This window comes from Prionailurus viverrinus, chromosome X, assembly GCF_022837055.1.
Source record: "Prionailurus viverrinus isolate Anna chromosome X, UM_Priviv_1.0, whole genome shotgun sequence".
NCBI lineage: Eukaryota > Metazoa > Chordata > Mammalia > Carnivora > Felidae > Prionailurus > Prionailurus viverrinus.
In genome coordinates, this window is record NC_062579.1 from 116607514 (window position 1) to 116635156 (window position 27643).

The 27643-nt window shown below is 47.8% G+C and overlaps 1 protein-coding gene across 4 annotated transcripts in view; it reads left to right on the plus strand.

Moving 5' to 3' along the window:
• Positions 1-1701: 1701 nt before the first annotated feature.
• The window catches only part of MAMLD1 (mastermind like domain containing 1), a 122555-nt gene continuing 96613 nt past the window's right edge, over positions 1702-27643 (plus strand). For 3 of the 4 annotated variants that reach the window (XM_047844258.1, XM_047844260.1, XM_047844262.1), the window contains exon 1: positions 3395-3633. The gene's annotated coding sequence lies outside the window, so the exon portion shown is untranslated. Of the gene's footprint in view, positions 1807-3394; positions 3634-27643 lie in introns of those variants that run through there. The other variant, XM_047844259.1, reaches the window with a different exon arrangement.

The window sequence follows — 27643 nt, forward strand, 5'->3', positions numbered from 1 at the left end:
TTTCCAGAAAAATAGAATCCTACTAACATTCATTGAGCAGATACTCCCTGCCAGGCACTGTGCTAGGAGCTGGGAAGACAGCATAGAGCAAAGCAGGCCCTGGCAGTAGCCCTCGTGGGTTCTAACCTATAGAGGTCAGCTGGTGGTAAGCGCTAGAGAGAAAACAAAGCAGGGAAGGCGAGAGGAAGTGCCACAGGTGGGTGTGAGGCTTTGAAACGTTACATTGGGAGGCCAGGTGACATTTGTGTAGATATTAAAGGAAATGAGGGAGCCAGCCCCATAGATTTCTGGGAGAATGCATTCCAGCAGAGGGAACAGAGGGTGCAAAGGCCCTAAGGAGAGATGTGCCTGGTGTGTTGGGAAAGAGTCAGGAAGCCTGCAGTTCACTAGCAGAGCCAGGAAGGGCAAGAAGGAAGATGGTACCATCCAGGTTGGGGGTAGGGGCATGTTGTACAGGCCTTTCTAGGCCACCAGGAGCACTTTGCTTTTACTGAGTGAAATGGGGAGCCACTGCAGGTGTGCAGAGATGAGGGACTGGACTGGGGTTTGGGGAGAAGGTGACGGGGAGGAGGTAGGAAACAGAGCCACATGTTAGCTGACCACTGGAGTAACCCAGGTGGGAGATGCAGGTGGCTGGGCTCAGACGGCACCAGTGGAGAAGGAGAAAAGGCTGGGATGGTGGATGCACTTTGAAGATGGACCCTTGAGGGGCGCCTGGGTGGTGCAGTCGGTTAAGCGTCTGACTTCAGCCAGGTCACAATCTCGCCGTCCGCGAGTTCGAGCCCCGCGTCGGGCTCTGGGCTGATGGCTCAGAGCCTGGAGCCTGTTTCCGATTCTGTGTCTCCCTCTCTCTCTGCCCCTCGCCCGTTCATGCTCTGTCTCTCTCTGTCCCAAAAATAAATAAACGTTGAAAAAAAAAATTTGAAGATGGACCCTTGAATGATGGAGCCCTCATGAACTGAGGTGGCAGACCTCAGGAGGAGTGTTTTGAGGATGACCAAGAGCTCAGCTGGGGGGCATGTGGAGTTTGAGATGCCTAGTGGCCATCCAGGTGGACAGGACCCTTGGGGTCAAATTTTAAAAGCACTCTGCAATTCTCCCCTGATCTGCTGCGTTTAATCAGATTCTCTTCAAGACACTCATGAGCTCTCTATCGCTCTAGGGGACACGGTAGCTCTAGGATGACTCCCCCTCCTTGCAGGAAGGGACAGGCCACGGCCAGGACTTCACGGCAGCCTTGTGTGGGTTGAAGGTAGGGATTGCGATCAGTTTGATCACCAGAGAGCAATAACTTCTCCAGAGCAGCCCTGGCTGGACACAGCCAAGGTGGATTCCTATCCAACAGCCTGGCTGAGGGGCGCCCTCAAGGTGCCTGGGGTTGGGTGGGGGGGCTGTAGAGGCGTCTGACACCTGTGCCTCGCGGTAGGCAGGACGCCGCTCCTCAGTCTGGGAACTTTGTGAAACGCTCGGAGGCAAGTGTCCAGTTCCCCAGCTCCGTTGCGCCTACGTAGCCCACGAAGGGACTTTGGTTGGTTCACATAGGGGGCCCCAGCGCTTTCCGCGGGCCGAGGGCGTGGGCGCGGAGAGAAGGAGGGGCCGAGTGGGCGGCGGGCCCACCCCTTTATTCCTGGCCCGCGGCTCCGGCCGAGTGCGACCAGATGTGGTGGTGACAGGTCGCTACTCAGAGGTGCGGGCAGTAACTGTGATTGGGCTCTGGGGTTTCGCGGGCGCTGCTGCCTCGGGACGAGACGCGGCGTCCGTGGGCTGAGCTCAGCCCCCGCCGCCGCTACCACCCAGGAAGTCCAGGTAAGGAAACGCACCCCGGCCGGGGGCCCCGGAGAAGGGGCGCAAGCCAGGCCCCCGGGCATGGGGGGAGGGGAGCTGCTGGCTTTGGCGCCAGGGAAGAGGGCGGACAGCGTGCTCTGGCCCTCCGGGCGGTTCACAAGGAACCCATGTCCGTACAGAAGCCGCAGGTGTCTGCCCTGGGATAACCCCGCGCGGAGAGGCAGCAGGTCCAGCCCAGCTCGGGAAGGGGCTTCGCCGGCCCCGGGGCCAGTAGGGAGGGAGACCGGCTGGCGCCCCTGGGCTCCCGGCTGAGCACACCGGCGGGCGGCCCAGGGTCTGCGCGGAGGCGGGGGGTGGGGTGGTGGTGGGCAGTGGAGGAGGGGAGGGGGAAGAGGGCGGGGGACAGGAGAGGGCGAAGGAGGACGCTAGGCGAGGGGGTGTGTAGTTTAGTAGCCGCCACCTGAGAGCATGGGCCTCCACTGCCGTCACAGCAGGTCGGCTTGGCTGTCGTGGCGGGAGCCAGCTAGCAGACGCGTTGCCAGTGGGACGGGCGCTACCTACCCAAGCAGCCACCGCTGAAGGTGAGCGCCCTCCCAGGGCGAGGGGGAAGGGGGGCCCGGCTCCCAGCTCTTGGGTCAGTCTCTGCTCTGCTCAGAATGGGGAAGGGGTGTGTGGGGAGGAGATTGAACAGGCTACTTTATGGTGAGACTCCCGTCCCTGTGACTCTCCGGCGTCCTCCGGGATCGGCTCGCGCGTTCTCTCTCTCTGTCTCTCTCTCCCTGTCTCTCTTTCTCCCCCCTGGTGTCTCTCTAGCACTCTGTCTCCGTCGTTTTCTCTCGGTCTGCCCGTACGTCTCGGTTTCCGTCTCTCCCTCGGTCCCTCTCGGTCTCTGTCAGTCTCGCGCGCTTGTCTCGCCCTGCCGCCGGTGAGTGCCGGCTCTTTCGCTCTCCCTGCTCGCTCTCCGTCTGTCAGGGGCGCGCGCGGCTCACCGGCTCGCTCGGCCCAGAAGCGGGAAGGCTACCTGCAGCGTGCGGGTTTCCAAGTGCGCCGGGCTCTGCCTGCGGCCCTCCCGCGAGCTCCATCCGCCCGTGCCCAGGGGCCCGCGGTCACCCCGCTGTCGCTCTTCCCCATCAGCGCACCGTCTAGACGGGCCACCTGCCGCCGAGGGCACAGACCGCCTCCCGCTGAGAGCGGAGCCACCGAGGTACGTGCGGCCGTGGCCCTTCCTTCCTTCCCTCACTCCCCAGCTGCCCTGGCTCGAGTGGGCTGGAGAAACCAGGCGACCACGGCGAAGCCAGCCTGCGGCCGCTTTCCCTTTCAAAGAGTGGCAGGAGGGTCGGGTAGGCCCCTTGGGCGGCCGCCGCGCTTCCGCTGCCCCCGGCCCCATCCTGCCTGGAAACTCGGCCTTTCGGGGCTCAGGGCTGGCGGGGTCGCGGGCGGGGCAGCGTGGCTTCCCCTTTAAGGCCGAGCCGCTCGTCGCCGTGAGTGTGAGGGTGTGTGAGTGTGCGGCGTGCGTGTCTCCTCCTCCCCGAGTGACACAGCAGTGAGAAATGCCTATCAGTAACTTAAACCCCCGAAACTCCACCTTCCGGGCGCGCGGCGCGGAGCCGGGCGGTGGGAATGGAGCGAGCAGATTGAGGCCGCCACTGCAGCGCCGCCGGCATGAACTTGGCCGCAAGCTGAAGCAGCCGGCGGCGGGCGGGCGCGGGGGCACCGGCCGCTAGCCAGAGGGTGATCTGCAACCGGGCCCGGCCACTCAGCCGGTGCCCGAGGCCAGGCTGCCTGCGCCGGCGGCCGCCCGCCCCTCGGGCACTGCCCCCGCCGCCGCCGAGGGAGCTCCGCAGCACGGTAAGGCTGAGGGCGGGAGCGGGAGGTCCGGCTGCTCTGGGGGGTCCAGGGGGCACTTGTGGCCCCCACTTGTGGTTCCCGTCGCGGAGGAGCTGAGGGGACCCCAAAGTTTGCTCCGAGCACACGGCCCACCTGGCGCTATGCGCGGCCAGCCCCTCTCTCGGACCGGCGGGGCCGGCCTGAGCGCAGCTCCCATCGTCCGGGACTTCGGCCTCTGCCTGCTCCCCAGCGCCCAACGGGCGTCTGGAACCGGGCGGGGGCCGTTAAGTGCCCGCGAGGGAAAGCAGAGGGGCGCGAGCCACACGATCTTCTCTGGCCCTGCCGGGCTACCGGGAAGCTCCCACTCCGTTCCGGCGACCCCCGGGCCGCTGGCGGCCCGGATGCCACCGGCGACGTTGCCATCGCATGCCAGCTCCCTGAGCGTTGGCCAGTCGACAGTGGGCGCTGGGCACAGGATTCCACCCACCCCCCCCAACCCGGTTTGCCGCCACCGAGTTCGGAGTGTGGAGTGTGCGTGCGCCGAGCCCGCTGCCTTACGCTCCCTCCCCTGCCAAATCCTCCTCTGGAGAGCAGCCCCGAGCAGAGCTGGCGGCTCGAGGCAGCCCCGACTGGGCTCCTGCCCGGAGCTCCCGGCGCCCCCGCGCTCGGAGCTCCCAGGCCTCGGAGCGGCGGCGGAGCCGGGCGCCCGGCGCCGGCAAGGGCGGGCGGGAAGCCCCCCGGAGCGCCGCCAAATACTTCTCTGGGCCAGTTGGCTCGGCTAGGCTCCGTCCCGATGCAGTGAGTGTGTCCGAAGCCACTTGGAAAGCTGGCGGTACCGTCTGATTTTGATCCGTGATTAAATGCGGACTGAGCAGACACTAATAGGATTAGCCTGCCAGAAAACTGCCCTGAAGTCGTCGGAACCTGAGCAAACTGACGCACCTCGGGCGGGGCCTTAGCCCCACCGCGCTCCTGCAGTTGGGCGGCTAAGCGGGGCACCCGGAGTGTGGGTTTGAATGTGTGCGCGGGAGGGAGCACAGGATGGCTGGGGAACTCGGGGAGAAGGGACTCTGCTTGCCGGGGTGGCTTGTCGTCGTTGTTTGGCAGCGCAAGGAATCCCCCCCCCCCCCGCCTCCGGGGTGCCGTCCCCACAGCGAACGTGTCTTTTGCGGGTAGCCGAACGAGGCCGGCCCCGGGACATTGTCTGTGAGGGCGAGTGAGCCGAGCGTACCAGAGGCGGCCGCGCTGGAACAAAGACGCAAAGTCTCCCCGAGCCCAAGCAATTTCGAAAGAGTTGGCTGGGAAGAGGGCCCGGTCTCCCAGGGGAGACCCCCGCGGGAACCGTGCGGTCCCCAGCGCCCGGGCCCCACGGCCCGAGTGATCTGTTCCCGGGCTGCGGCGAGCCGGCGGGCAGCATCGCAGCGGCTCAGCCCAACCCTTGGCAGGCGCGGGCCGCCGCCCGAGTGTGCCCGCGGGCCGGGCGGGGTGGGCCGCGCACCCGTGGGGGCTTCCCGGCCGCCCGGCCGCATGGGGCTCCCGGAGGCCGCACAGTTTCTTCCCCCACCCCACCTCTTCTTGTCTTTATAGATCCCCCTCCCTCCTACCCCCGCCGCCGCAGCCGCCAACAATCCGCTTTATAAAAAGCCCCTTTGTTTCCCAGGAGGCTGGAGAGAGGGAAGGGGAAAAGGGACGCAGAGGCAGGGGGCGGGGGCGGCTGCCTCCCACTGGCCTCGAGTCGCTCGGGACAGGAGGGCAAGTGTAGGCGGTGGGGGAGGGGGTTGTATTTCGAAGACCCTCCCCAGGAACCCCGGAACGCGTGGGGAGCCCTTGGCTCCTGCCGCCCACTGCGCGCCCCGCCTGCTGGCTGCGGACACCCGGGGCTACGGCGGCACGGACCGCCGGGCGGGAGGCACGGTGAGCAGAAGGACGCGGAGGCCAGAGGCCGAGCACGCTCCGCGGGAAGGGCAGACGCGGCTCGCCGCTGCGCTCGCGGGGCGCGGGCATAGGGGGCGCCCTTTCCTCGGTTTCGCTTTGCAGCCCGCGCCCCTCACCTCCCGGCTCAGGGCGGCTGTCGCGCCCGCCCGTGGCGGAGACGACGGTAGTGACTGAGGCTTTCGCCACCCTGCGGCTACACTCCTCACTCCTTCCTGCGCCCTCCTGCCGGCCACCCCCCCCCCCAACACACACACACCGGGGCTCAAATGCTCTGCGGACCCCCTTTGTTTGGAGGCAGGGAGGGAGTCGGAACCACAGCCTCGGGGGTTCCTGATGCCTGAGTGGACAGTGGGGATGGGGTTGCACCTCCCGACCATGCGTCGGTTTGTCGCCTCTACATGGACCCAGCGCCGGACAGTTGAGGGTGTCCAGGATGCATGGGCTGCCGGCATTAGTTGGATTGAAAATTTAGCGGGCCCCTATCCCCTACACCTGCCCTTCCCCCCAGACTTGTGGGAACCCGGACTTGCACTGAGGAATGTTAAACATGTTAGAAGTAACCTTTCGCCATCCTGTTGGTCTGCCCCGCCTCCGCCCTCCTCTCCAAATCTGTCCGCTTCTCTCGTAAAGTTTGTTCCGTTCCGAAAAGGAATACTGACAATAAGAAAAAAATTGACAAATAAGGAGAAGTGGGCGGGGTCCGAACAACGAAGTCAGATTCTTCCTGATCTCTTGCCCGCCTCCGTCCCCCTGCCCATTTAATCTTGTGGCGGCATATTATTTGTACCTTTTTGCATATCTTTCCCCTAATCCACTCCATTCCCATCTCTGGAGGTTATTCGAAAGTGTTGGTCAAACATTTGTTCTCTGGTTTTTGGAATTGAAGGTGAAGCGTTAACCTCCCCCACCCCCTCCTCTCTCTCACACACAGACACAGACAGGCGCGCCCGCGCGCGCGCGCGCGCGCGCACACACACACACACACACACACACACACACACACACACATCCCAACTGCATCTAAAACCACAAGAAAGTACTCAAAGGGTAAACCATAGGCTCTACCTTCTCCTCCCCCCTTTGTGCTTCCCTTCTGTAGCAAGATCATTGGAAAATAAAGCTGCTGATGTGCGAGATGGAACATATGGTGCCTCCATAAGAGAGTAGCTGAAATGGCCTTGAACCTGCCGGACAGACCAGCTGTTTGCTGCCAGCCAGAGCAACTAATCAGCTTCTTTGCCTTAAAGTAACATCCCTCTTTTCTCTTGATGACCAGTTTGCATATTAAATAGGATATTCTCCAGAGGAGATAGGAGATGGGCCTCTATATTGCTTTGTGCTTTGGTGGTTCTCCACACGCTTTGCCCGCTACTCTGCGTGCTGCCTTGGCTTCTCTCCGCATGCGTGCCTACAGGGTGTGTTTCCTTTAACACTGATAAAAGAATGTTGCCCCAAGTGGAACTTGGGAAGAAGGAGGCAGGAGAGGGGCTGAGATGGTCCCAGATGCCTGGGAGGAAATCTCTCTGTTTTCTTCCTATTAGCTTTAGAAAAACTAGCAGTTCTCCCCCCACCCCGCACACACATACACACATTAAAAATATCACAAAGATCTTCCGGCTGCGACCATTTTCAGTTTTCCTTCAGTACAAAGTGTTTGAGGAGATACAAGGAAATTCCATGTTAGGAAATCATTAGCAAAGGGTGACTTCGTCTGTTTTCCTGCCACTGACGCTGACAGTGACACAGATGTGTGGGTTGAAACAGGAACGTCATTGAATTTTTAAACTCAACCAGGAAATAGCCTGTTGCTGGGTTGGGGGGGGCATCCATTCACTGCATCTTAAGTTAGGAGATTTACTGTTGTTGATTTGTTGATCCTTTTCAATAAGGAAAGGTTTTTTGTTTTTTCTTTTTTTCTGAAGTGTGGCCAGCATGTTTAGTATCATTTCCACCCCCCCCCCCCCCATTTTAAGCAGATCACCTAAAAGTTTAAAATGCACCTGTTAATAGATCATCCCTAGGAAACTCAGTGGCTATCCAGGCTTATAAAATGGGCAGAAACTGATCTTAAATCAGCAGTTCATCTGACAATAGTTGGACTACTCTCCTTCTTTAAAGGGGCTTCTTCTATGCAGTAAACCTTTTCTTTCTTTTTTCTTTTAAGACCCTGATTTTCTTTCTTTTTTTTTAAGAGGCTGATTTTCTTTCCTTTTTTTAAGAGTCTGATTTTCTTTCTTTCTGTTTCTTTCTTTCTTTCTTTTTGTTTCTTTCTTTCTTTCTCTGTCTTTCTTCCTTTCTGTCTTTCTGCAGTGGTGCACTAGAGAGATAATCAGCCTAGGAGCTAGGAAACTTGTGTTCTAGAACACTCTCCCCACTAATTAGCTGAGTGATCTTGGGCAAGTCTGTCCCCCTCCTTCCTCCTCCTCCCCCCAACCTTCATGACCTAGGAGTCAGTGCCTTCCAGCTCACACACACTGTGATTTGTAAATGAAATAGTCATTTTCTGGAAAAGTGAAACACCTTTGGGGAAAATGGCTACATATAGAGGGAAATGGGGCTGAGATTTTTGAGGGGCAGCAAGAAGAGGGAGAAGTAAAAAAAAAATGGCAGAAGTCCAATCAAAACAATATAAAAGTGGGAAGTGCTCCCTCTCTCTGTGTCTTATGCCAGTGTGAACTTGTAACCCAGAAACATAGATCCTGGAGGCTGGGAGGCAACCCAGAAGGCTTCTTGTCCAGTAACCCTAATCTGGTGATCTCAGGGCCTATTGACGGCCCGCCTCCTAATCATTGGGTTGGTTTACAGATAACGGGATTCAAACTCTTTGAAATTAGACTGGCATGTTTCCAAAGGACTCATCTAATGGAGAACAGATTTGCTGCTTTGCAGTTATTTAGCAAAGATTTCAAGGACAAAAAGGCCTTCCCTCTACACACACGTGCCCCGCTGGAGTTTGGGCTCTGAACTCGCTGTTGAACCTTTTCTTTTCTTCCTAGTCCAGCTGGGTATTTTTTAAAAATCACATTTCCAACTTTGAGGAGACAGCAGCCATGTAAGAACCTGCCACTGTCCTGCTTGATTTTAATATTGATTTTTTTTTAAACGTGGAGGGGGGTGCGAACATTATGGGGAAGGACCTTTTATCCTCTGAGCTCTTTGGCAATTATCTTGCTGCCATAAATGTTGATACACATATAATGGATGTAACTAGAAAATCTCCTTATCCAAGCAGAAAAGGCTGAGTGTTTGTTGGAGCAGACAGATGTGGCCGGGGAGGGAGATAGATGGCGGGGAGCAGCAGCCGGTTACCATGCACCCACACAATAAACCGATTCCCATCACACCCCTCCCAGCTCCGCCACCCAGGGTAACCTAGGTAGCATCAGTCAGCTGTACGGTAGGAAAGAAGCCTCTCGAAGTTCAGTTGGAAGCAGTCTGATTTTGCAGGCATTGAGTCCTGAAACATTTCCAGGTGGAGAGCAGGGAAGCTTCCTAAATCCACATGACCCTGATGGGGTTGTATGGCAAGGCGTATTACTTGTTGTCATTGTCACTGTTGTCATCATTGGGTTGCAACTGTAGCAAAGGAAGGACAGGCCCATGGAGTCACTGGTCAGGGGTCCCTCAGAGGTGAGGAACAGTAGCTTGCGTGATATAATATTTACCTTCGAGGATTGTGGCCGCACAACCCCAGTGGTGTCCTGCTCCCAAATGACCAGCCCTGGGCTTCAGAAGCCCCAGGAGCATTTTGTGCAAGAGGAGGGGATAGAAGCAAAAGAGTTGGGTTTCCTCCCTACCCTGCAGTTGCTTTCTTTTTCCTCCCTGTTCACAGAGCCTCCCCGATTTCCTCTGGGCCTGGAGTCCACCCCTAAAATCTGACCTCTTTAGATTTTCCAAAGCAATCAGATTTGTCACAGCCCAGAAAGGTCACCCAGGGTGAGGCAAATCGAGGGGTTTTGCTGACTACGGGCTCCCCGGAGTAAAAGCTCCTAGAGACAGGGCCTAACGAGCACCAGAAAGAAAGAACCCTTTGCAAAGTCTGTGAGAACTGTCCTCGCCTAGACAGAGCCCCAGCTTCATACTCCCCTTTCCTCCATGGCCCACAGAGGGTAGGCTCTTCCCGACAGACCAGACGACGGAGAAGGAGTCCATCCATAGCAACCCAGTCCTGCCCTGACTGCCTTCTGACCCTGGGGAGAGCCAGTGTCCCTTTCTGTGCAGCCTGGGTGCCAGCCTGGAAGTCCCTCCATTTCCTCAGGGTGGGGGGCCCAGCTGCCTTCCCCTCCCAGTATGCCCTGCTGCTCACTCTGCCCAGTAAATAACCATTAAGTGGGGCTTGGGCAGTGCTGTTTTTTGAATGCCGAGAGCTGTTCCATGAGGCCCAGAGGAGGATGGGGCTGAACATGGCATTCCATCATGCTGGGAGGGGGCCTGGCCAGCTGGTCATTGTGTCTCCCTATTCCCTTCACCTGTGCCAGGACCTGGACACTGGGCCATAGGGATGTATTTCTGCTGATTCTAGAAAAGGCCCCTGGACGCCACGGGGCATGAGCTAGTCAATGGCATCAGCTTTCATATTTTGCCCAGTGTTTGATCCTGAACCCTATCCCCTGCTAGCTTCTTTTGGAGGCTCAGGGACACAGAGAGGAGGGGGACAGGATCCAGCCCTGTCTTCCTTTGCATGGCCCCATTAGTTTGTTGACTACAGTTCCTGCACATGGTTGGCATAGATGCCCCAAGTCACCTACAAATTCCCGTGCTAAAAGGTGGAGAATTTTCTAGCTGAGAACACCTTGTGACTTTACATAAGAGGAAGGCAAAGCCCAGAGAGGGGCCTAACTTTCCCGAAGGTACACTGACTCTCAGTTAACCATATTTGAGTCAGGAAACCCTGCTCTGCACCCATGCTATGGGCACACAGGCCTCTCCTTTTGAGGAGGAGCCAATGCCGTGAGATCGTGGTGTGCTTGGCTTCTTAGCATTGTTAGGAAGGCAGAGGGGTGCCTTGTGATTAGAGCTCCAAATCTAAACCAGCAAAGATGGCATGTTGTAAGTTAAGGAGCAGTCTGGGACCCAGGCCTGGGGACCTCAGAAAAGAGTGTGTCTCCACTCATCCTGTTTTCAAGTCGCGGATGGACAGTCACGCAGAGCCAGCCCCTCCGAGGGCTTGGCCGGGTGGGCTCTGTTGGCAGTTTAGGGGATTGTTTGGGTTTGGTTCTTTTTTAAAATTTTTTTTTCAACGTTTATTTATTTTTGGGACAGAGAGAGACAGAGCATGAACAGGGGAGCGGCAGAGAGAGGGAGACACAGAATCGGAAACAGGCTCCAGGCTCTGTGCCATCAGCCCAGAGCCTGACGCGGGGCTCGAACTCACGGACCGTGAGATCGTGACCTGGCTGAAGTCGGACGCTTAACCGACTGCGCCACCCAGGCGCCCCCGTTTGGGTTTGGTTCTTAAAGAGATCTCAGGGTTACCATCTGTTTCCGGAAGTTTCAGCGCCGACCTCAGAATTTTGAGTGGGACAGTAGTTGTGGTGTGTTTGCCAGAGTCACATGAAAGACTGGCATGCGTTATGCTAGGTCCAGGGAGGAGGGCACAGTGTCTCTAAGCTGCTTGTCTGTCAAGGATTAATTTAACCCCTAATTACTACATTTTAATTTTCTTTGCAGTTTGCCGTGCAAACGTGCTGTAACAAAAGCTCAAAGAAATATGCCATTTCATTTCACTGCCACTCTTAAGTTAATTTGGGGGATACAGAGTCAAATTCGACACACTTGGTGTTAGAATAATCGGGCTGCCATTTGAACTAAAGTTGAACAATCCATGCCATTTGAACAATCCGTGGAGCATGCGCGATGCCCTGTGCAGTAGCACGGCCTGAGCCCTGCCTCCCGCCTCTCCAAGGCTGGGTGGTGAGCGCTGGTCCCACGGTGCAGGTGAAGTCAAAGTGGAGCCCCCCAAAGATCTGCTCCCGAGGCGGCAACAACGAAATAGAAACCGCAGGGCTCCCCTGACAGGAGGTCTCCAAGCAGGCTTCTCTCTCTCCTCCTCCCTGCATCCCTCCAGAGTGACAGCCCCTTGGCGGCCCTACGGGCCTTTTCTGCACCTCTCGCCAAAGGGCAGTGGGTGAGTGTGGGAGCCAGAGACCACTCCCCTCTCTGGGGTAGCTGGGAAGCCTGGCTTCTCAGACCCCAGGCTGGAGGCCCCCAAAGCATCATTTTTGCTCCTATTTCCGAGTGCACCGCACTAGGCTCTGGAGCAGAATGTGCACAAGGCAGCACGTTGTGCTGGAGAGCCAGACTTGTACTCTCACAGGCACCTCTGTCTCAGGGGCAGAAAAGCACGATCACTCCTCATTACCTCTCAGGAAGGAGAAGCACTTTGCCTTCTAGAGCTCATGTCACCCCAGAAGTTGAGAACTAGAAGCTGACATGGTCTCTCTCATCCTCACCACATCCTTTCTGGAAGGTGGGACGCAGATAGAAAGGGCTAAGTCTGAAGCCCTTGTTCCCCACATGGCTGGGGACAGGCTCTCTGGCCTTTTCAGTCACGCCTTTGTGTTGGCCCTTTGCAAAATCCTGAGCAAACCAAATTCGGGTCCAGTCTCCCTACCATCCCCTTCCTGGGTCCTAGACCTGCCCCTCACAACCCCTCCCCCTTACCTGGAAAGACACCATCCTTAGCCTTCTATGCTCTGATGTCATTCTCTTCCTCCAAAGAGTCTGGAACCTCCAACTTGAATTATGGGATGCAAGGGTTGTCATGTTGTCTCTTTAGCTTGGAGGTAGGAGGGTTTGGGGGTTTAGGGAGGCCCTTTTGGACACCCCCCAGAGTGGCACCATGCCCTGCATAAAGCTGGTTCTGTTCATAAGATTGGAGAATGGCCAGGACCACCTGGCTGCCAAGGTTTTCCTGAGCTTGCCCCCAGGGAAGCCGACTCCAGCTGGCCTCCTGAGCCCCAAATCGTAACAAAAATAATACCTGTCTCTGGAGCAGGGATAGCTCCTTGCCTTTCGTGGGTCACAGACTTCTTTGGGAATCTGATGGAAGTCGTGGGTCTTCTCCTTAGACCACCACACAAGAATATGCAATATTGCGTCTAATTTCAAGGGCTCATAGGCCTTTCTGGAAGCCCATTCATGGTTCCCTCAAGGTTTCTTTAAGCCAGGTTAAGGACACCTCAATGTGGTGCCTTGGGCTGTGCCAGATTGCATGGTCATCCCTGGTCACCTCATGGGCATAGAAATACTGCGACGTGGCAGGAAGAACAATGAGCTTTGCCTTGGGCATAGGTCATTGACCAACTTTGGGGTTTTAGGCAAGTCCTTGAACCTACCTGAGCTGCAGTGTCCTCAGTTGACAAATGGCAATATGAGAATGCCAGTCCAACCCAGCGAAATGGCATCATGGGAGATTCAAAAGACCTGGTGTTGGTGAGATGGTCTTGCAGACATCAGGCTCAGGATACACTCTTGGGTTGTCACTGGTTACTCTTCATTTTGCCTTCCCATGTGGCCTGAGAAGTGTAACAAAATAAAAACAGGTCTCTTTTGACACAGAAAGTCCTTTTGTTTCTTCCTTTGATAATTGTATAAGTTACACCTAGGCAAACAGCATGAAAAATTCTCTGGCTTAGCAGGGACCCCCAAGGCCATGCAGTGTTTCTGGGATCTAGACAGTTCTGGAGGCCTTCCCTGGTTAGGGATCCTGTTCACCCAGCCCTCAGCAGCTCCAGAGTGGGGCCAGGGCATGTGTATCTGGCCCGTGCCCTGGGGGAGGTTCCCTGTCTGCCTGCCACGGAAGTCAGCAAATGAATCTGAGAAGGCCAATGATTTGGTTTGCTTTTCTACATTTCCACTGTCACACCTGGCATTAGGAGGTCAAAGCGGGTCTTTGACTTCCCCCAAACCACTGAAAAGGTCTAGCCAGCTCATTGCGAAAATGGGGTGGTGGACCTGCCCGGGTATCTGGCCAGGGCCCTGTCCCGAGGGAGGGGAGCGTCGTGTTCCCTGTGTTCTCCGTGGTGAAGAGAGCAGCCTCAGGAGGGGTATGCAGGCACTGTGATCGGAGAGGGGGCTGGCCTGCTGGGCACAGTTCAGAGGACCTCCTCCACCATCCACGTCCAACACTGCAAATGTGGAAAGATTTGTGGCAAGGCCAGGAGAGCTCATAAACCATAGGTAGGGAAACTGAGACACTGAGAAGGGCTGCGCAAGAGCACAGGTGAGCATGAAGGCGAGTTCTTGGCCCCTGCTGGGCCTGTGCTCTTCCAGGCCCCCTGGCTCCTTACAGCAGGGGCTTTTTACCTCTCTTAGAGACAAGCCTGTCTGGCCCTAAAGAATTCTCAGGTCCTGAGAGTCAGCTGAGACAGTAAAGAATAGGTTTGTGAAGCCATCTGAACCCTCAGAGGATGATCCTGGCTTTGCCTAGCCAGTTGCTGTGCCTTGCCACACATTTGCAGATCTGGCTATGCCCATCCCCCACCCTCAAGGTAGAACCGTTTGGAAGGCAGTATGTTGCTAGGAGCTTGGACTTTCTCTCTCCTTTAGAAAGAGATGCGTGCTGTTTTGCTTTGAACTGGTTTGCACACAGATTGAGGTGTCCCCCCATCCTTTGTTTCTTGTGTTAAAGAAAGCCAGATTTGCCAGGGGGCTCGTTAAGTAGGGATCACATTGAAGATGGCTGTTCGGTACTGGGTCCTTATGCATGCGGAGTGGCACCAACTCTGTCCTTTGCTGGGGTGTCTTAGCCTCAGCTTCAGTGTTCATCTGGAGGGGGAGGAGTTGTACAAGTCATTTGAAAGCAGATGACCTCTAGCAATTGTAGGCACGTGGAGTAATCAACTGAAAATTGGAAATCATGGCAGTTGGCACTTGCCTTTTGGAAGGTTCACTGTTTATGACCAGCTTTGAGTCTGGAAAGGGTCTCTAGTGCTATAGTGGGAAGAACATCCACCTGGGGGTCAGCCAGTATGTGCTCCAGGTCCAGTTCTGAGCCTCAGTTTCTCCATCTGTACAATGAAGGAACTGACTGAATCTGAAGGGGAATCTGAAGAGTTTCTCTAGCCCCGATATTCCATGATTCTCTGGTTGCAAATTAAACTCTAAGTTACTTAAAATATTTGAAAAGGGTAAGTCAAATATTTTGAAAGTTTTTATTTTTATTTACTTTCAGAAAGAGAGAGGGCACACGCACGAGAGGGCAAGGGGCAGAGGGGGAGAGGGAGACAGAATCTTAAGCGGGACTCCAACTCAGGAACTGTACCGTGAGATCATGACCTGAGCTGAAATCAAGGGTCAGATGCTTAGCCAACTGAGCCACCCAGATGCCCCAATAACAAAATTTATTCTTTTTTGACCAGAGACTTGACAATGTGGGAGCTTTGTGTTAGCTTGGTAGGTGGGGGCTGTGACTGTTATATAGGTAAGAGTAGTTCTGAAAGTTTGGGTAAAGACAAAAGGAATTGATATGTATTTATGTAGGACCAATGAATGGGAAAAGTGGAAGTTCCCTTAGAGAACCCTGGTTTTACACAGGAGGATTCTGGGGCTGAGCTAGTCCAGGATTCAGGTGTTCCCACTCTCAGCCCACTGTGGCACTGTTTGCTCCACCCCATTGTACAGAGACTCTTACAGAAGCATCATCCAGCTTGTGGGCAGCAGAAGGAAGATAGGGCTGATTTTGATTTCTAGCTATCAAATAGTAGCTTATCAAAAATTCCTTGCCCCCAATAACTAAGAGTTGTTCTCAACTAAAGTAAGTATTTAATATTGTTGGTACCAAATGCCTAATTTAAGATAAAACAGATTTTTAAAAAAACAATGGGGCGGGGGTAAGGATGTGGTCCTTGGGCACTTGTTATTTGGAATTATTTTAATTTAAGCATATGGGCTGTTTAAGTTGGACTTCATATTTGCTAATTTTCATTATGAAAAAAACCCTCAAGCCACCCCACCCTTATTTTTGTAACGAGTAACAGTTTTTTCTTGTCTAGAAGAAGCTTTAAATTTCTCAACTGTTTGCACCCACATTACTTGGCATATTTGCTTATTGTTTGTTTGTTTGTTTGTTTTAAAAATTACTTTGGGTTCCAGGTGTATACTGACCCCTGACCTGTCCAAATTGGAGAGGAGAAGCAACCCAATGTGTCCCACCACCTGCAAGTGTCCACAGAGCAAAGGGTCTGTGTTGGCCACCTATAGCTCGTGGGGCGCTTACTAAATCTACCCGGCCCATCCCCATACAGCCACCAACGCTGGGACTATTTTTCTTGGTTGTGGCCCACCCAACCACCTCTTATCTGTGCCCAGCTACCCCTTTCTCTGGCCTGAAACATGACCAGCATCTGGAAGGGAGGCAGCCTAGGTGCTAGGCTCAGCTCTGCTGCCTCACTGTGTGACCTTTGGCAATTCTCTTCCCCTCTCTGGGCCCCATGGCCCCCATCACTCCATTGGGCTGGCCGAGAAGAGTAAACGGCTCTCTGAGATTTTCCTCTTCTTGGGTTGGATTATATTTAGAGGCTGTGATTTGACCAATGGAGTATATGACCTTTAAATCCTTTCTAGAGGTAAAATTAAGTGATTGCCTGAATCACTGGAAGAGGTAGGTAGACATTGAGTGCAAGAAAACGGAAATGGACACTCTCTAGTATATGTGCTCCTCTGCCCACATAGTTCCTGACGGCTGCCTGCCTTTTGGAAAAACGTATCTATCTCCTTCCCCTCACTCAGATTTTTTAGGAGCTTTGGCCTTGAAACCAAGGCAGGAAGGGAGGTGGAAAGGAGGGCAGTGCCCAAGACCTTTCTCTGTAATGTGGACCCTTACAGGTAGTAGGGTACATTGGGTTGCTTCTCCTCTCCGATTTGGACAGGTCAGGAGCCAGTATGAAACTGGAGCCCAAAGTCATTCAAAACTGGAACTTGGGTGCTGATCAATTCAAGAACAGGTCAAAAGTCATTCTGAAAAGTTGATTCAGTGAAGATACTTTGTGTATTGACCATGTGCCGGGCACTGTGGATGGATGGATGGATGGATGGATGGATGGATGGATGGACAGAAGGAAGGAAGAATAGGCAGATACATGAGACATAAGATGTAAAAGGCTACTAAGTACCCAATGTGAAAGAACATATGCAAATTAATGATTTGTCAGGGCAAAGATGAAGGAGTGAACAAAGCAGACAAAAAAAAAAAAAAAAAAAAACCAACACTCATGGAAGGTAGTCCAGTGGGGGAGACCAAAGGGAGACAAGATTAATAAGTAAAAAATATAATATGTCTGAGGTGATAACTGACTTGCAGCAAAATAAATCAAGGAAGGGAATTGGGGAGTGGCAGGGAAGGGTGCACTTTTAAATAGGGTGGGAAGCAAGGACCTTGCCAAGAAGGTGAGATTTGAACAGAAACTTACAAAACCATGTATCAACTAGGCCACTGTTGTCCAATAGAAATGTAATGCTAATAGCCACATTTAAAAAGTTAAAAAGCAGGTGAAACTAATTTGAATCATATATTTTATTTAACCCAATCTATCCAAAATATTATTTTAACATATGATCAACTTAACAATTACTGAGATATTGTACATTTTTTATCACGCAAACTCTTTACATTCCAGTGTGTAGTTTATACTCACAGCACATCTCAGTGCAGACTAGCCACATTATAAGTGCTCAGCAGCTGCATCTTAACTCTCCGTCTCCTGTCCATCCATCCATCCATCTTTCCATCCATCTATCTATCCATCCAGTCATCCTCCAAAATGACTCAGTTTTTCTGCCTCGTGAGGATTCCCTTTTCTGCATTAGGGAATTCAGTGAAACAGCTGGTTTCTGTCACCCTGAGCTGGGCTTTGTGAACATTGGCAACAGGTCTTTTGTCCAAGGAAGGCTCCAGTTTTGACCTGAAATTTATCAAAATGACAGTAACTCTTCCCTGAATTCCTGCGTATGCCTAGAGACTCCTGTCCTGTTGCTTCTGGGAAACCCTGCCATCAATTGTGAGCATTTTCTGATGGTTGACCCTTAGGCCTCTACTCTTTGCTCTCTACACCTTCATCCTCGGGGGTTAATTGATGGCTTCTAAGCTTTTTTTAATTTAATATTTTACCTTGACATAAATTTAGATTCAAGAAAAGTTACAAGAATAGTACAAATAATTTCTGGATACCTTTCACTCGATCCCTAAATGTTGACATTTTACCACATTTTGTTTTATCCACTCCCCTACACACACACACACACACACACACACACACAGAGAGAGAGAGAGAGAGAGAGAGAGAGAGAGTTGCTTTTTCTGAATTGTGTGAGAATAAATTGCAGACATGATGACCCCATTCCTAAGTAGTTGAATGTATATTTCCTAGAAACAGGCATTCTCTTGTACAAGCACAGGATGATGATCAAAATCAGGAAGCTAACATCGTTTCCAATCGAATCTAAAGACCTTATTCAGGTTTTGCTGATTCTTCCAATAATATCTTTTACAGCAAAAGAAGGTTCAGGGTGATATGGTATGTTTGGTCATTATGTCCCTTTAGTCTCCTTTATTCTAGAACAATTCTTCAATCTGTCTTTTTGGTTTTAGTGTTGATATTTGTGAAAATTATAGGCCAGTTATTTGGCAGAATGTCCCTCCTTTTGAGTTTGTCTGATGTTTCCTTGTGATTAGATTCGGGTTCTGCACTTTTGGCAGGAATTGCCATAGAGGTGATGCTGTGTCGTTCTCAGTGCATCATATCATGAGGTCTGTGATATCTAGATGTCTCATTACTGGTGATGTTAACCTCAATCGCTTGGTTAATGCACTGTCTGCCAGGTTTCTCCACTGCCAAGGTACTATTTTTCCTGCTGAAATGATCAAATGGGGATATATTGGAAGAAGTGTTAATATCCTGTTACTCTGAAAACTTTCACTCACCAGTTTAGCGTCCATTGAAGATCCTCTTGCCTGAGGCAAATTTATTATGCTGGTTGCCAAAGAATGAATTTCTAATTTCATCGTGCCTTCTATATGTATTGTTCAGCTTTATACTATAATAGAGAGTTTTCCTCCCCCCACCCTCCCTCCGATTTCTTATATATTTATATCAGATAAGCTCGTGGGTTATTTTTTTATTCATTGACTTATAATCCTTTATTATCACTATTTTGATGCTCAAACTGCCCCATTATTTGGCCAGTGGGAGCCCCTTTGTACTAGCTCTTAAGTCTTTTTGACACATCTCTAATTATTATCTGAGCATGGCCTTAGTTTCTGACATAACAAGATGCTCCAGGCTCATCTTGTACATTTTCTGCCTCAGCCCTAAAAATCAGCCATTTTTCCAAGGAGCCCTAGTTTCTTTTAATGGAGAATGGTATTTAGAAACCAAGATCTGGGTACTAGATATATGCTTATTTCTACAAGAGCATCATTCCTAATAGACTCTCTCAGCCTACAAAGGTAGGAAAATAATTAACCTAAATCTATATTTCATTTTATCTTACTATTTTATCAGTTTTTATTATTGTGGTAATTTCTCTTTCTACCCACCTACATGTCTGTCTACCATCTATCTACTCTCTTCCTCTCTCTCTCTCTATCATCCAGCAGTTCACACTGATACATTTAAATTCTAATCCAACAGCAAAGTCAGTTCTCTTTCCCTGTCCATATTTGTAACTCCCTTTTAGGACAGCGAGAAATCTCTGCTATTATCCATAATGTATTTACTCATTTACTGAACCCTAAAATACACAGAAGGTAGTCCCAGAATTGCTAACCCATAACTCTGTGAGAAGAAGCCCATTAACTAGAGTATGATATTTGTTTAGAGTTCTTTTTGTCTTTAGCTTGAGGTTATATCATCCAAAGACTGTGTTAAAAAATTACCTGAGCTAGTTTTCCATCCCCTTATCCCCAGTGTGGTCATTTGAGTATGGTTCAGTTGACTTGTTTCTGTTTAGATTCCTTTTGGGGTTTTTGTTTCCCCGTATTTGTTAATCTTAATTCTTTGTGTTTTTTTTTTTTTGAGCATGTGAAAAATAACAGAATTCCAAAAGTTAGAACTGTACAGAAAGTGACACTTCACATTACGTCTACCCTTCCTACCTCATTCCATTCATTTTTGGACGAATGAGCAGATACGCACGTCTTTTCCCACAGCCCTTTTTTCCTACATGAAGAATAGTATCCTACAGATCCTTTTGGGGGACCTTTGCTTTCTCACATGACAGTACATCCTAGCAATCACTTCTTATCATTTCACAGAGCTCTCTCTCATTCTTTTACTGAAGGTCATAATATAGTATTATGTGAATATACCATAGATTATTCAACCACCTTCCTATGTATGAGCTTTGGGTTGTTTCCAGTATTTTGCAATTAAAACAACGCTGCAGTGAGCAACCTGGTGCATATGTATTTTCATTTTGCTGAAGATATATGTTCAGGGCAGATTCCTAGAAATGATGTTGGCATATCAAACAGTAAACACCTATATAGTTTTGTTAGGGATTGCCAGATTCCCCTCCTGAACGGTTTGCATTCTTATCAGTAACGAGTGAGAGTTGGGTCTGTTTTCCTAAAACCTTGCCAATAAAGTGTTTGCTATACTTTTTAATTTTTGTAAATCTGATAGGTTAGAAATGGCATCTCAGTAATTTTAATTAGCATTTTTCTAATTATGAGTGACTTGGAGCATCTTTTCATATGCTCTAGAGCCTTGTGTGTGTGTGTGTGTGTGTGTGTGTGTGTGTGTGTGTGAATTATGTGTTTATGTCTCTCTCCCTTTCTCTACTGAGTTTTTGGTCTTTTATCCTCATTTTTAAGAGTTTTTATATTAAGGCTATTTGTTTTCTAACCTGTGATATGTGTTGTAATTTCTCCCAATTTGTTGTTTTCTGATGCTGTTTATTTCTTTGCCATGCAAGAGCGTTTTAAAAAAAAAAGATTTTAGTTTTAAGCTATCTTTACACCCAACCTTGGGTTCAAACTCACAACTCTGAGATCAAGAGTTGCATGCTTCACCAACTGAGCCAGCCAGGCACCCTGCAAAAGTGGTTTTATGTCGTCAAATATCAGCCTTTTCTTTTATTGCATCTGGATTTGTGTCACATGTAGAAAGTTTTTCCTCATACCCAGGTTAAAGAGGAATTTACCTGATTTTCTTCCACTGTTTGTAAGGGTTCAAGTTTTATATTTAGATTCCTAATCCATTTGGACTTTATTCTTATGGATGGTTATATGGGTTGGATCTCTGCTTATTTTCAAATGGCTACTCAGTTATCACAACCCCATTTTTAAAAACATCTATCTTTTCCCCAGTCATTTTAAATGTCACCTTTATCACATATTCAATTTCCACATATACTTGAGTCTATTTCTAGATGTATGCTCTATTCTGCTGGTCAATTTGTCTGTTCCTCTAATGCGACACTCTTTTAATATAGAAGACTTACATCGTGATTTTCAAAAACTTTTTATTTTGAGTTAATTGTAGATTCGCATGCAGTTTTAGGAAATAATGAAACAGAGATCCCATAAACCCTTCACCAAGTTTCTCCCAGAGGTAACATCTTGCATAACTGTAGTTCAATATCACAACCAGGACATGGGCATTGATACAATCCATCCACCTTATTCAGACTTGACCAATTTTACATGCACTTATTTATGTATGTGTGTGCATTTAATTGAAAGCCATTTTATCAAATAGGCAGGTGAATGTGATCACTACTATGGTCAAAAGTAAGAGCAGTTCCATCATCTCCATGTTGCCCTGTTATAACCAAACCTACCTCCTCTTCACCCGGCCCCACCCCAAGTCCCAAATTCGTGGCAATCACTTAATTTGTTCTCTACTTCTATAATTTTTCCACTTCAAGAATGTAATATAAGTGGGGCTCCTGAGTGGCTAAGTTGGTTAAGCAACTGACTCTTAATCTCGGCTCAGATCACAATCTTGTGGTTTGTGAGTTTGAGCCCCACATCCAGTTCTGTGTTGATGGCATGGAGCCTGCTTGGGATTCTTTCTCTCCTTCTCTCTGTCCCTCACCTACTTGTGCTCTCTATCTCTATATCAAAATAAATAAATAAACTTCAAAAAAAGAATGTAATATAAGTGTAATTAAACAACATATAACCTCTGGGATGGGCTTTTTTCAGTCAGCATATTTTGGTAGTGGTGAAGTGCAATGTATGAGAGGTCCTTTCTGATTGGTGTGTAGTGCTATCTCATTGTCGGAGTTCGTTTGTTTGTTGTGTGTTTTCTTCAGGAGGAGAGCAGCGTCCTAATGCCTAATGATATTGAACATCTTTTCTTGAATTTATTTGCCATCCTTATATTCTCCTTGCTGAAATGTCTGTTCATGACTTGGGCCCATTTTCTAATTGGATCATTTGTGGGATTTTTGTTTGGTTTGGTTTGGTTTTTACCATTGAGTTTTGAGAGTTCTTTATATATTTTACATACTTGTCCATTATCCAATATGTAATTTGAAAATATTTTCTGCCGATCTGTAGCTTGCCTTCTCATCCTCTTAACATATTCTTTCACAGAAAGATTATTTTACGGACCATGCTTTTGTTGTTGATTCTAAGAACTCTTCATCAAGCCCTGGGTCCCAAAGATTTTCTCATGTATGTTTTGAGTTTTCTGGTTACGTACCTTACACGTATGACTGATCTATTTGAGTTAATTTTTACATAAGGTGTGAGGTTTAGGTTGAGGTTTATTTCTTTATTTATTTTGCCCATGGATGCCCACTTGCTCAAGCACCATTTGTTGAAAAGGCTTTCTCTCCTCCATTGGATTACTTTCATACCTTTGTCAAAAATGGGCGGGGCATATTTGTATAGGTCTATCGATCTATGTGCCTATCCCTCAGCCACTGTCACACAGTCTTGATTAATGCTGCTATGTAATAAACTTTAATCCCAGGTAGAGTGACTCCTCCCATTGTATTCTGTTTTTTCAAAATTGTTTTATTCTAGGACCTGAAGCTTCCATATAAATTTTAAAATAAGCTTACCTGTGTCTGCAAAAAGCCTCGCTGGGATTGTGATAGGAATCACATTAAGACCATAGATCAGTTTGAATGAAATATTTACTATGTTGAGTCTTCTAATCAATAGACAGAGGATGTCTCTTCATTTATTGAAATTTTATTTATTTCATTAGTATTTTGTAATTTTCTAGATGCAGACCCTATGCATATTTTCCTAGATTTTAATATCTAAGTATTGCATTTCCTTTGGAGCAGTTGTAAATGGTACTGTGTTTTTATTTATTTTTTTATTTTTTTAACGTTTTATTTATTTTTGAGACAGAGAGAGACAGAGCATGAACGGGGGAGGGGCAGAGAGAGAGGGAGACACAGAATCGGAAGCAGGCTCCAGGCTCTGAGCTGTCAGCCTAGAGCCTGACACGGGGCTCGAACTCACGGACCGCGAGATCATGACCTGAGCTGAAGTCGGCCGCTTAACTGACTGAGCCACCCAGGCGCCCCGATACTGTGTTTTTAAAACATGTTTCTTTTCTTGTATAATTCACATACCATAAAATTCACTTAAAGTGTTAAATTCAGGGATGCCTGGGTGGCTCAGTCAGTTAAATGTCCGACTCTTGGTTTTGGCTCAGGTCATGATCTCAACGGTTTGTGAGTTTGAGCTCTGCAGTGGAGCTCTGTGCTGACATTGTGGAGCCTGTTTGGGCTTCTCTCTCTCTCTCTCTCTCTCTCTCTCTCTCTCCCCTCCTCTCTCTCCCTGTCCCTCTCTCCTTCTCTCCCTCCCTCTCTCTCTCTCTCCCTCTCTCTCTGCCTCTCCTCCACTAATTCTCTCTCTTTCACTCAAAATAAATGAAAATAAACTTAAAAAAGTGGAGTGTTCAATTCAGTGGTGTTTTTAGTATATTCACAGAGTTGTGCAACCATCACCCATATCTAATTTCAGAACATTTTAGTTACCCTAGAATGAAACTACATACCCATCATCAGCCATTCCAAATTCCCCTTTACCCTCAGCCTCTAGCAACTATTAATCTGCTTTCAGTCTCTGTGGATTTGTCTATTCTGGGCATTCCTATAAATGAATGCATACAATAGGTAGCCTTTTGTGACTGACTTCTTTCCCTTAGCATAATATTTTCAACTTTCACCCTTGTTCAAGCATGTGTTAGTATTTCATTCATTTTTATTGGCAAATAATATTCAATTGTAAGATATACCACATTCTGTTGATCCATTCACCAGTTGTTACCACTTTCGTACTATTATGAATAATGCCGCTATGAACATTAACGTGCAAGTTTTTGTGTAGATGTAGCTTTTATTTCTCTTGGGTCTATACCTACAAGTGGAGTTTCAGGGTCATATGATAACTCTGTTTTTAAGATTTTGAGGAACTGACAAAATGTTTTGCAAAGTAGTTTCAGCATTTTACTATCTCACCAACAATATATAAGGGTTCCAATTTTTCCACATCCTCACCAACATCTGCAATTTTGTCTTTTTGATTATAGATACTGATGTTGAGCATCTTTTTGTGTGTTGACTGGCCATTTGTATATCTTCTTTGGTGAAATATTTCTTTGGATCCTTTGCCCATTTTTAAGTTGGGTTATTTGTTTTCCTGTTGTTGAGTTGTAAGGGTTCTTTATGTATTCTAGATACCGAACCCTGATCAGATATATGAATTGCAAATATTTTCTTCTATTCTGTGGGTCATTTTTCCATTTTCCTGATGGTATTATTTGTAGCACACAAGTTTCAGTTTTGATGAAATCTAATTTATCTAGTTTTTTTTTAATCACATGCTTTGATGCCATATCCAAGAAACTCTCGTCTAATTCAGACACAAAGATTTACTGCTATGTTTTTTTTTAATGTTTATTTATTTTTGAGAGAGAGAGAGAGAGAACGTGAGCGGGAGAGGGGCAGAGACAGAGGGAGATACAGAATCTGAAGCAAGCTCTAAGCTGTCAGCACAGAAACCGACGTGAGGCTCGAACTTACAAACCACAAGATAATGACTTGAGCCTAAGTAGGGCACCCAACTAACTGAGCCATCTAGGCACCACAATTTACTGTTATGTTTGATAAGAGTTTGTGTGATTTTAGTTCTTACATGTAGGTCTGTCTTCCATTTTGAGTTAATTTTTGTGTATGGTGTAAAAGGAGTTCATCATTCTTTTGGCTGTGAATATCCAGTGGCCACAGCACTATTTGTTGAAAAAACTATTGTTTTGCCTTGGTGTTCTTGTAAAAAAGCAATGGAACATGAATATAAGATTTATTTCTTGACCCTCACTTCTGTGTAATTAATCTATACAACTATCCTTATGCCATTCTGGTATTGTGTTTTTAATTTCAGTTTCTAAATGTTTGTTGTTAATATATGAAAATGTGGTTGGTTTTGTGTGTTCATCTTGTATCCTGTGACCTTGCTGAACTCACTTATTTGTGCTAGGAGCTATTTTGTAAAGTGTTTGGGATTTTCCATGTAGACAATCATGTCATCTGCAGCTAGGGACAGATGTTGTTCCTCCTTTCTGATCTGTATGACTTTTATTTTATTTTCTTGCCTTATTACACCAGCTAGAAGAACTACAAGTATTTTGTTGAATAGCAGTGGTGACAGCAGACATCCTTGCCTTGTTTCTGATCTTAGAGGAGAAACATTCAATGTTTCACCATTAAGCATAATGTTAGCTGTAGGGTTTTTGTAGATGCTCTTTGTCACATTGAGGAAGTTCTTATTTCCTATGTTGTGAAAGGTGTTTGTTTTTAAAATGTTTATTTATTTATTTTGAGAGGGAGAGATACAGAGTGAGCGGGGAAGGGGCAGAGAGGGAAGGAGACAGAAAATCCCAAGCAGGCTCCTCAGCTATCAGTGCAGAGCCCGACATAGGGCTCAAATTCATGAACTATGAGATCATGACCTGAGCTGAAACCAAGAGTCAAACGCTTAACCGACTTAGCCACCCAGGTGCCCCAAAAGTGTTTTTTTTTAAATCAATGAATGGGTGTTGAATCTGTCAAATGCTTTCTCTGCATCAATTGATATGACTATGTGGTTTCTCTTTTTTAGCCTGTTAATACTGTGGATAACATGAGTTAATTTCTAAAAGGTGAACCAACCTTGCAATCCCAAGATAAACCCCACTTGATCATTATATATTATTCCTTTTATATATTCCTGGATTTTATTTGCTAATATCTGGTTGATTTTTTTCAATTTATGTTCATGAAAGATACTGGTTTGTAGTTTTCTTTTTTTGTACTGTGTTTGTCTGGCTTTGATAGCAGAGTCGTCAAATGAATTGGGAAGTTTTCCTGCATTTTCTGTTTTCTGAAACAGATTGTGTAAAAGTGGTACTAATTCTTCTTTAAACATCTGATAAAATTCTCCTGTGGAACCACCTAGGTCTGGAGATTCCTCTTTGAGAGGTTTTAACTGCAAATTCATCTCTTTAACAGTTACAGTTCTTCATATTGTAGAAGTTGTGGTAGTTTGTTAGAGTTGTGGTAGTTTGCTAACAATTTCTTAAGGATTTTTGCATCTTTATTCATGATGGGCTCTGGTCTCTAGTTTTCTTTCTTCAACTGTTTTTGTCTGGTTTTCATATCAGGGCAATACTAATTTTATAAAATGAGTTGGAAAGTGTTCCCTCCTCTTTATTTTCTGTAAGAGAATGTGTGAGTTGGTATTCATTCATATTCAATGTTTGGTAGAATTCTCCAATGAAACCACCTGGGTCTGGTGTTTTTTGGGGGGAAAGTTTAAAAATTATGAATTCATTTTCCTTAGTAGTGATAGGGCTATTCAAATAATCTATTTTGGTAGCTTGTGCTTTGCAAGGAATTGGTCCGTTTCATTTGTCAAATTTGTGCATGTAAAGTTTTCATAATATTCCCTTATTAGCCTTTTGCTGTCTGCCAGGTCTGTAAGCTATAGCTCCCTGCTTTATTTCTGATATTGGTAATTTGTGTCTTCTCTATTTCTTTTCAGTCTTCCTAGAGGTCAATTTTACTGATCTTTTCAAAGAATCAGCTTTTTGTCTCATTGGTTTTTCTCTATTGTTTTTTGTTTTCAATTTCATTGATTCTTTGTCTTTATCATTTCTTACCTTCTGCTGCCTTGGGTTTATTTTAAACTTCTTTTCCTAGGTTCTTGAGGTATAAGCTTAGATTATTGATTTATCTTACATACTAATTTGAGACCTTTCCACTTTTCTAGTGTATGCATTTAGTGTTATATGTTTCCCTCTTGGCACTGCTTTAGCTGTGCCCCACACATTTTTAGACGTTGTGTCCTCATTTTCATACAGTTAAATGCATTTTTTATTTCCTTTGAGACTTTCTCTTTGACCCATGGATTGTTTAAAAGTGTGTTGCTTAATTTTTAAGTATTTGGACATTTTCCTGATTTCTTTCTGTTATTGATTTCTACTCTGATCAAAAACATTGTGATTACAGAATATACTCTGTGTGGTTTCAATGCTTTTAAATTTGTTTAAGTGTGTTTTTGGGCCCAGGATATGGTCTATCTTGGTATATGTTCTCTGGACCCTTGAAATAAATGTGTAATCTGTTGTTGTTGGGTGGAGTGTTCCATAAATGTCATCTAGATCCTGTTAGTCCACAACGTACTGTTAAGTTCTTCATTTTTGTTGGTTGTATTACTTACATGGGGCGTTGAAGTCCCCAAGTATCATGTGGATTTGTCTACCTTTAGTTCTCTCAGTTTTTGCTTCATGTGTTTTGAGACTGTTGTTTGGTGTGTACACATTTAGGATCACTAGGTCTTACCAGTGGATTGATTCTTTTATCATTAGGTATTGTCTATCTCCCATAATTTGCTTTGCTCTCAAGTTTTTTTTCTGATGTTAATGCAGCCATTACTGTTTTTTTAATTATTGTTTGCGTGGCATATCTTTCCATCCTTTTACTTCCAACCTACCTATGCTATTATATTTGGAATATCTTATAGATAGAATATAGTTGCGCTATTTTTTATAATCTACTCTGCCAGTCTCTTTCAATTGAGGTGTTTATACCATATAAATGTAAGGTAATTGTTGCTGTGTTCTAACTTAAGTATACTATTTTATTG